The sequence below is a fragment of the Oratosquilla oratoria genome, chromosome 3, assembly GCF_046742065.1.
Source record: "Oratosquilla oratoria isolate Oo_2021 chromosome 3, ASM4674206v1, whole genome shotgun sequence".
Lineage (NCBI taxonomy): Eukaryota > Metazoa > Arthropoda > Malacostraca > Stomatopoda > Squillidae > Oratosquilla > Oratosquilla oratoria.
This window is the reverse complement of record NC_134779.1, coordinates 63,518,050-63,525,549: the sequence shown is the minus strand read 5'-3', so window position 1 is coordinate 63,525,549 and position 7,500 is coordinate 63,518,050. Positions and strand designations below refer to the sequence as shown.

The 7,500-nt window shown below is 39.8% G+C and overlaps 1 protein-coding gene across 4 annotated transcripts in view; it reads left to right on the top strand.

Annotated features, from left to right (window-relative positions):
• The window catches only part of LOC143019722 (uncharacterized), a 545,357-nt gene that overhangs the window by 488,156 nt on the left and 49,701 nt on the right, over nt 1–7,500 (top strand). For all 4 annotated transcript variants that reach the window (XM_076175700.1, XM_076175706.1, XM_076175714.1 and 1 more), the window contains one exon: nt 1,423–1,478. The gene's annotated coding sequence lies outside the window, so the exon portion shown is untranslated. The remainder of the gene's footprint in view (nt 1–1,422; nt 1,479–7,500) is intronic.

Here is a 7,500-nt window from a genome sequence, read left to right as displayed (position 1 = left end):
ATGGTGGAGGGGAAGGGTAGAGGAAAGAAGGCCAGGGGGCAGAGGGGACGTCCGGCTTCTTGAGAAGACAAGAATTACAGGTTTTGTTTTTTCTTTCAGTGGTGCTGCCGAACCCTCGCTCTTGTTTGTTTTTTCTCCACTGCTTCTGTCGCCGTCACCACCACCACCAGTCACCACCACCAGTCACCATCACTATCACCACCACTAATATCACCACTACTACCACCACCGCCACCATCACCATCACCACTGTCACCGTTAACATTCACCATTTACTTTCATCGTTCATCATTCACCGCCATTCAACACGATCATCACCATCAGCATCATCACCGATTACCCATCATCCACAATCCACAATTACCATCACTATCATCATCCTCACCTCCTCCTCCTCCTCCTCCTCATCATCATCATCATCATCATCATCATCATCATCATCATCATCATCATCATCATCATCATCATCATCATCATCACCAACACCACCACCAACACCACCACCACCTTCAACATCATTATCGCCATCATTGTTCACCATTCTTTCACAATTCACTATTCATTCACAATTCACCGTTCATTATTATTTATGAAGATGAAATCTGTAAACGGGTAGTCTTAATGAAGAGTTTAACAGAACCTTCTGGTGATGATCAAAACGAGATACTTCTAGTATACTAAACCTACTAGAGTGCGCTGGTGGCGTCATCGTAAGCGTGCTGGTCTCACATTCGCTTAGCTGTGGGTTCGAATCCCACACTCCTCTCTGATTCCCAGCAGTAATTAGTATCTGCCCCCAACAGTCCCCAAAGCTCATAGCAGGGCAAAGGTGACGGTTTGGGCCGCTCAGCGCCTCCTAGCGTATTGTCCTCACCCTGTTAAACCTACTAGAAAAAGGTCACTAAATATCTTCAGAGTGTTGAAACAATGAACGTGGTTTAGAAATAGTAAACTAACTCCTCACTGGTACCAGAGAATTAACTATCCGCCACTTTGTCCACATAGTGCTGGAATAGTTACGTTTCATGACTATTTTATTGCTTTATTGTGGACAATCTCCGACATGATGCATCTCTCGAGATCATTTGATGCGAATTTTATTTCCATTGCATGAATTCTTCTCCTTGTTTTCGGGTGTCTGTCTCTGTCTGTGTGTGTGTGTGTGTGTGTGTGTGTGTGTGTGTGTGTGTGTGTGTGTGTGTGTGTGTGTGTGTGTGTGTGTGTGTGTGTGTGCGTGTGTCTGAAGTTGGTCTTTCAACTGAATAAAGTCCTATGGGGTTAGATGATCATTATTATTTATTTATTTATTCATTTATCTATTTATACATTCATCTATCAATTTATTTTCGTTTAGTCTAGGAACGCTAGAAATGAAACTTCATTGTCTTCATTTGTACTAATTTATTATATTTTCTTTTTTAGGAGAATTCGTCGACAGCCAATTTGATTTTCTTGCATCTACATAGACCAACTACATAGTAAGTGTTTATAGAATTCTGTTGTCAGATCATCTTTGTATACGGGGACCTACTCACTATATTCATATTGCTTGTTGTCATGTATGATATATATATATATATATATATATATATATATATATATATATACACACATATATATTGCACTCTGAACCCTTTTGCTACGGTAATATTCTAAAGGCTTTATTCTGGTCAAAGGTACAAGATTTTATTCAGATGTATACCCCCATCAGAATAAGATCCTCCTAACATTGGAGTAAAATCTGTAGAGGAAATCATTATGGCGTCGCTGTAGCGAGGTCGTTCACGCAGACAATAAAGCTTATATTTTTATTATTATTTTAATTTATTTGTTAATTCTATTAATGTAATTTTTTCTGGGAGGAAGATTTTAGTCAACGAAGGCCACATTTAATCTAAAGTCTTTCATTAGCCGAGTAAAATCGTCTGATGTTAGCCAGAACCAAATTTGTAAATGAAGTCATCTGGTCAAAAAGGTTTGTTGTTAAGTGTAACGACAAAGCTTATGAAGTGCTAGTGAAACAGGTACTCAGTATTCTGGGATGATTGAACCTTATTTGCTTATTCATGTATATATATATATATATATATATATATATATATATATATATATATATGTATATATATATAATATATACATATATATATATATATGTGTATACATATATATAATATATATATATATATATATATATATATATATATATATATATATATATATACTTTTTTTCATTTATTTATTTCATTATTATTTTTTTCTTTTATTATTTCTTTGGTTATTCATTCATTGATCTATTTGGTTCTCTACTTGGTTATTTGTTTCTTCATACCCAGGTTTACTTGGTTATTTCCTTTGGTTTTAGTTTTCTTCCCCTCTCGGGCTTTCTTGCGGATGACGTGCGGGGATGTGGTCAGAATGGATCTTTCCATGCGTGGAATTCGCGGCATTTTGGTCCGGATCTCGTCATCATCTCCAAAATTATTTGCTTTATGTCTCACCCGTTATCAGCATTTCGCAAGGACTTGGTCAGTGATTTGGATGATTTCGTCAGTGCTAAGTGGACTATAAAAGCACCTCATAAAGGGATTTATGATCCCAAAGGCAGTCAGGCAAGACTGTGGCGGGAGTACCCACCCGCTTCCAGAAAGTAAAAGTTTTTCGAACAAGTTCCTGGGATGCCCAGCTTGCGAAAGCGGCGACTCAAAAACAAAAAGAAAACGGAAATGATGTTGTTCTTCGTGGTCTGACAACAACCTCACCCGCATCCTGGGAATGGGAAATCGCTTTTCTAAGGTTCTGAGGTTCTTTCTTTCTTTTTGGACGAAGTTCTTCTTTCTTTTTTTCGAAAGACATTTTTGGAATCTTTTTTTAAACTTGGTAGAAATGTACTTGTCCTTCCTGCATCTTTTACCACTTATTACCTTCCCATCATTGCATTACACTTGCAAATAATCTTTATTTGTAATGCTCTGATATTCTACTTACCATCGGTAAGAAAATGCAGGATGAGGAAGGATATTTCCGCCATGTTTAAAAAAAAGATAGTCTATCACTAGCCAAGACATTTACTGAACCTTATGTACGTGACTGAAGAACGACCCAGGCGACAGACTCTCTGGTTCTTCGGGAAGACAAAGAAACTTCGACCATTTCGCCTGACCCTGAGACGCGTCTCTTCGGGAGGACTTGGGCCATGCCGCCAAGGTGGTCCTAGACCCCTGCGACTTGATGACAGTTCCTGAAGAAGGAACAACTCGCGACAACCCAACAGCTCACGAAGTAACAGACGCTGAGACTCCACGCTCGGCCAAAGTAGAAGAGGTAAATATGGAGTTCTTGCTGAGGTGTATATACGGGGTCTTTGGTATGCTGTCACGGGGGTATTTTCATTTAGGTGGCGGGATTATTTTTTTCTTCGTGAGGGGAGCGTGGTGGTGGTCGAGTAGGTGTAGCTGTTAGCGTCTGGAGGTGAGAACCCAAAGGTTGATGATTCAAATCTGCGAATCAATTTCGACAAAGGCATTCATGTCTAGAAGACACCTCGCAATGTAATGGCTGAACCGCAATTATATAAATAGATAAACGGATAAATGAATAGATAAGATAAATGAATTAGATAAAGAAATTATCTAAATAACAAAATAGATAATTTGCTGAATAGTACATTAAACTTGGGTCCCTCCCCATGTGACGGCTATCCGTATACATTGGGCAAAGGTGGTTGAATTGAATGATACTAATAATATCTATATATTCTTAAGCTTGTTGAATAGTGAATGAATATGGTATAGATTAAATTCACCAATTAAATAAAAATCACGTTAAGTATAATGTTGAATTCTCTTGTCGGATGCAAATACAAATTGGAGATTTTTACATCAAATCACAAAACAAGCAATTTTTATATATTTTTTATTTTTAGAAAGCTACATTCTCACACATTCTTCTCATAATAGGATAATTCCCTCTCTTACCTGAAACCTGCCATCTGCTGTGAGCATTCCCTGACCTAATCTGACCCAGAATGGGAAATGCTAACTAAAGCCCCAGTCACACCAAGCGATCGGTCGGCGACACAAAACCTATACAAGGAATGGATATGGAAAAAGTTAATGTGGTTGATAAGATGAAAAGCTATGTTCTGGGGACTATTCAGTGTGTGTTGTAATATATCTTTTATCTACCTATTGATCTATCTATTTATCTATCTTATTACCGACTACCAGCGACTTCCAAAGACTACCTGCAACTAGCCGGTGACCATCTAGTCGCCTATGGTCGGAACCAGGTCGTAAGGTTGATGTGACTCAAGATCTAAGAATATAAGGTCTAATCACTTCCGACCGAATTTCGAGGGAGTTGGCGCAGCGAGCCCGTGAACGTCACCTGGCTGTTCAAAGTGGGGTTAGCGGGTCCTATAGCTGTCAGTTGAAGTTGGTCCGTCGTACGAAAATGACGTCGCCTTCGCTCGCACCGCTCCAATCAATTAGTTATATTCTGACAAATATTATATAAAATATATATATAAATATATATAAATATATATAAAATATTATAGTTCCTGTCTATATATATGAATATATAATATATATGATATATAATATATATATATATAAAATATAAAATATTATAGTTCCTGTCTTCCTTGGCGTTTCACAGTTTTCTTCAGTGTATCACAAAGAGAAAATGGACGCATCCAAACTACGTCAGAAGCTGCGCAGAACTGACACAGCGGTTAGACCTGTTTACTTAGACCTTGACTGGCCCCTTATGATGTTGAACCCCACTCGTCGTCCCATGCCCCCCTTAAGAGTCCCCTCCCCCCTTCTCAGACTCTCCCCTCCCTTCTCCCCCTTTCACAGTCCCCCCTTCCTTCCCCCCCTTCCCCCTCGCACGACCACTCACCCACCCAACCACCTAACCCCCCGAAACACACTCCCACCGTGCCCTGTCATGTTTCTTCCTTGTAAACTAGGAAAGCAGACAAGCATGAGGGTGACCTGAGCTTAGGTCTCCTGTGAAAGTCAACTATTCCGACAAGCTTGGGTATAGTGCTTTGCGGGCGAGGGGCCTGAGTTTGAGAGGACGACACAAAAGATGGTTCATACATAATTATATGTATGTTTGTGTCTTGTCAGGCCCGGAACACAATAGCCTCATGTTAGGTTCTTGGTCGTGGAAACAAAATTTATCTATATGATGAGAGCTTTTCCCCCTTATAAGAGGGGTAGCCAACTCAGAGGCATGTACATAATTCCCGCCCATTTCACTCCCCTCCACCCCCTCCACCCCTCCCACCTCTGCTCCTCATAGATGTCGGGTCATCCTTGCATCCACCAACTGCCCTGGGTCAAACGCAATGCAGCAAGACACAGTATATCCGCAGCAAAGCCGCTTCACTTCATCAGCTACCACCCTCTCCGTCCCTTCATGCAGAAAAGGAGAAAACGGGGAGAAATACCTACGGGCTGCGTCAAAATATCATTCACACATTTTCACGAACATTGATACTTTAGTGGGGATCGAGAAGAAAAAAAATAGCGAGAAAGAAGGAAAGAAAGAAAGAAAAAGAAGAAAGAAGAAAAATAAGATAGAAGAAAGAAAGAAAAAGAAAAAAAAATAGCACTTGGTCTGAAATTCAACAGCTGCACTAGAACAAATCTGTTAAGTGCGTCGTAATGTTCTGAGAAGTGTAAATGAGGTTCGTTGAATTAAATGGTTCGATCATGAGTTCGGGGAATCAGCCGCGGGAACGTGCGTTGAAAGACATAATAGATTTCGTTGTGTGCCTGCGTCTACGCATGTACCTACTTGTGTGCGTGCGTGCGCGCGTGCGTGCGTGCGAACGGGCGGGCAGATCATTTTTCACTTTCTCTTTCTCTTCCTTTTCTTTTTTATTAAACAGTTTTCTTCCTTCTCGTCTCTCTTTTTATCTGTCTCTTTCTCTTTATCTCTCTTTATTTTTGTTGCTCTCTTTTTGTCCCTCTTACTCTTTTTATCCTTCCCTTTCTCATTCTCTTTCTCTTTTTCTCTCTCCTCTTTCGCTCTTTCTGTCTTTTCTTCTTTCTTCATTTTCTATTTCACTCTCTCTTTCTCTCTCTCTTTCTCTCTCGCTCGCTCTTTCTTTCTCCCTTTCTCTTTTACTTTCTATTTCTCTTTCTCTTTCTATTTTCTCTCTTTCTATTTCTTTTTCTCTTTCTCTTTCTCATTCTCTCTCGTTTTATGTGTTCGTATGTTTGTCTGCATCTGTCTCTTGGTGCACTTAAGGTATGGGGAATCGTGATAGACAAACGACGGTGGAGAAACTGCTGGAGGGCAAGTGTGTCCTTGTCTGTGTGCTTCCATGTCCTCTACATCGATGCTTTCCCGTCCAAGTCACAGGATCCTGTTACCGTATCCTCATGCAGGTTTTCTCAGATCCCTGCCCCCCTCCTCCTCCTCCCTCCCCGTTTTTGTGATTCCATTGTCTTTTTTTTTTTTTTTTGTACGTCTCATTTTTTTTCTTTTTTTAAATTAATCCTGATTTTAGTTAGATTTTGTTTTATTTTCGTATTACGGCCGTTTATTTTCTTGTTTATGTTCGTTGTCGGAAGTGGAAAGTGTTCTCGTATTATGTCCATATTTTGGATTCGTCGTTCGTAAATCTGTAGTTAAAGAAATCTTTGACCACAGAAGACTTGGACATCCTTCAGGTGTTCTCTTGTTTCTCAAAATTCTACGTATTTTTATCAGATATCGAATTTACCACTTGACCAACCCTCCACAGGCAAATCTCCCAAGCAAATCATATCAACATTAATCTCACCATAATGAAGAGAAAGTGGATGAGGTACATTAAGCTGTCGCATAAAGACGGGATCCTTAGTGGAATCTGTAATAAACATGTCATAATATACTTGTAGATTATATACGTTCCATTAAGGACAGCATAACTCGGTCGCCAAGCGGCTGCAGTATATGAACAGCTCTATACGAAGCTGTCCAGGTTATATGGTGGAAAGAAACGACTCTTGAGGGTAATAAAGACTCTTGGAGGTCTTCAGACACCATTGCCCTGGACCTCCTGAGTGCCGAGGCGACGGAGAGTGGCTTCGTATCCTTTCCAGAACCTTTCCTTTCGGGCTGGAGCGCAAAAGAATGTTAATGTGCATTCATTAGTATGCATGTCTGCGTGTGTGTGTGTGTGTGTGTGTGTGTGTGTGTGTGTGTGTGTGTGTGTGTGTGTGTGTGTGTGTGTGTGTGTGTGTGTGTGTGTGTGTGTGTGTGTGTGTGTGTGTGTGTGCGTGTGTGTGTATGTGCGCGCATGTTTATACACAAGTATGTATATGTGTGTGCGTACTATATCAAATAAACAGGGAATCCTCTACAATCAGCTCACATGTCCAAACAATGGCATGTAGACATAGAAAATATATATATATATATATATATATATATATATATATATATATATATATATAAAATAGAAACTAAAAACTTCGTTCATAAACAATTAGGAAA